Source organism: Phragmites australis, chromosome 3, assembly GCF_958298935.1.
Source record: "Phragmites australis chromosome 3, lpPhrAust1.1, whole genome shotgun sequence".
NCBI lineage: Eukaryota > Viridiplantae > Streptophyta > Magnoliopsida > Poales > Poaceae > Phragmites > Phragmites australis.
Window position 1 is genome coordinate 24,219,451 of NC_084923.1, and position 2,627 is coordinate 24,222,077.

Sequence of the window (2,627 nt, forward strand, 5' to 3'; positions counted from 1 at the left end):
AACCCAAGGGAGCTGAATGCCAAAAAAATTGGCAAAAAAGTAAGAAAAAAGTAATTTTTACCTCCCTCAACTCTTACCCTAATTTTATTTCCCAACGCAACCGGAACACCAGATATTGGACACAACTATAAAAAAATTGGATAATGACGTTACCTATCTTTTATCGTTATGTGACTTATTCTACTGCGTAGCTACTCTAGCAATGTTTGGGTTGCTGTGAGCAGGTCACTACAAATAAACATACGAAGACAACAAATATCGATGCAACTTCTGGTTTTCACGCCAATCTAAGGCGTCGGAACGTAAATTCAGGGAATCGAACTATCTTCTATGAAATGCATGAACTAACATGCTCTAAAATAAGACCAGCGTGTTCTCTAGGGAATTACAAAATAAAGGCTAGTGTATTACAGTGTATATTTCATTGGAACTTAACATAGAGTAGCCCATTGAATTAACGTTTGGATTAAAAGCTCATATTGGTGAATACTAACACGCGATACATAAGCTGAAACGTTATGGCGCTACTGCACCAACACGGCAACACTATATATATATGTAACCAAAACCCAGCAAAATCAGCGGAGTGGATGCCGTCGGGCCAGGTAAGCCTAGAAATGCCTGGCGGCAGCGGCGACGTCGTCAGCAGTCGGCGAGAAAACTTCGAGACATATGCCCGCCGCTGCTGCTATGACGGCAATGGAGGACCTGGCCACCGTAGGAATGCTGGCGCCCAGCTTGGCTTCCAGGGGCACGAAGGTCTCAAGGAGCGCCATCATTTTATCAGTGCTTGTGAACGCGAGCCTGGCCGCGTCAGATACAGATTCCGTCAAGGCCAACGCTCCGGGTGGCGGTGACGAGCACCCAAGCGACCATGACCACACCAGGGAAGGGGCGACGAGCGCCGAAGCCTTGGTGAACACGTCGGACCCAGCATGTTCAGCAGCACTGTCCATCTTGCGCTTCGCCGCGGCAGCTCTCCGGCGGCCGAATGAACGCACGAGCTTGAGGACTCTGTCCTTGAGAGTCATCGCAGCTTTCACGACTTTCTCGTAGGCCCAAGCGGCGGCCTTCTTAGCACCCTCGTAAGCCGAGGCAGCGGCGCTCTTGGCGCTTGCCGAGGAGGCGGATCTCTTGACGCCCTCGTAGAACGAGGCGGCGGCGCTCTTGGTGCCCTCGTATGCCGAGGAGGCGGATCTCTTGACGCCCTCATAGGCCGAGCAGGCGGCGTCCTTGACCTTGCGCAAGTACTCGATCACAGCCTCAGCTGCGTCGTAGACCGCGTCAAGAGCATTGGAAGCAGCAGCAGAGGTTCCGCCCCACGCCGCCCCGAGAGCCCACCCCGCATTGAAGGACAGACTGATCGCGGCGCCCATTGCCTGATCCGCTCGCTCGATAAGCTTTTGCTCTCTTGATTGATAGCTTCCTGGTGGTGTGAGACGGCAAAACGTGGGAGATGGAGCGGGTGATTTATAGTGAGAGAGACTCACGTGCATTACTCCTTGCAACGTCCGTCGGATGGGAAGCCGTGCAGAAACCTTGGGTAGACCGAAGGTGCATTGCATGGTAACTAGGCGTCGGCGTACGTTACTCCATTTATTTGTTTCGGCTCATGTGACTCACGAGGAGTCGCCAGGCGCTTCCGTTTCCATGCATAGCAACGGAGAGTGTTATCCTAGCGCTAGCCACTAGGTCGTGGTCGTGTTGGCTGTGTCATACTCGTCGTCGTGAAAGCTTAGCGCGTACCGCCAAGACGGTCGAACTTGCTGAATTTTTTATTTTATATTTTTAAAATCTAAAAATTATAAATATATATATGTTTATTTTTAAATTTTATAATTTTATACTCTCTTCATCAAAGCAGTACATGGGCGGAAGGTCGCAGCCCTTGTCACAGTCGAAGGAGGTCGCCAATAGCAGCAGTGAACGCGGTGGACAGCAGGGACAGGCGGAACAATGGACGGCGGGGAGGATCGAGGGCAGGGCATGGGTGGGAAGGAAGATTTGGGATGAAGAGATTGTGCGGTACGTTTGGAACAGCAGCTTAGGTTTGGGATTAGTTATGTGATTATAGGAGGGGAACGATGGATCTAGAAGGGGTGAACCACAGATCAGGATGCCGCAAATCATTGGATGAGACGGCAGACTATCAAATCAATAATTATGGGGTTGTCAAGAAATAATTAGTCATGATACATCTGAAAATATAATAAAATATGATGCATATTTGGGACGTTTCAAATTGATATATAATTGATAGCTAATTTTATTTGTGTTTTCAATCGAATGTATGACCTTTTGGTCTGCCTTGAGATTCGCATATGTGTTGTGACCTTTGTCTGGTGCACTTCATGGTCGGAGGGATGAGGATCCTCTAATATACTGTGCAACCGTATAGTAGTTATACAGTACATCAGAGGATCTGTGTCAGGAGGGTGTTGCCCTCGTTATAAAACCTTGTTTTAGTCGCCCTCACTATAAAACCTATAGGTGCTAGCTATCTAATATTGAGAAAGGTGCTGGACTTTGACATTATGCACATCAGTGGTGCTGACAGCAGAGAGGAGGAAGGGAAAGCACCCCAACGTTGGAGTCAGCCGATGATGGTGGCGGTGGAGGGGTGCAGA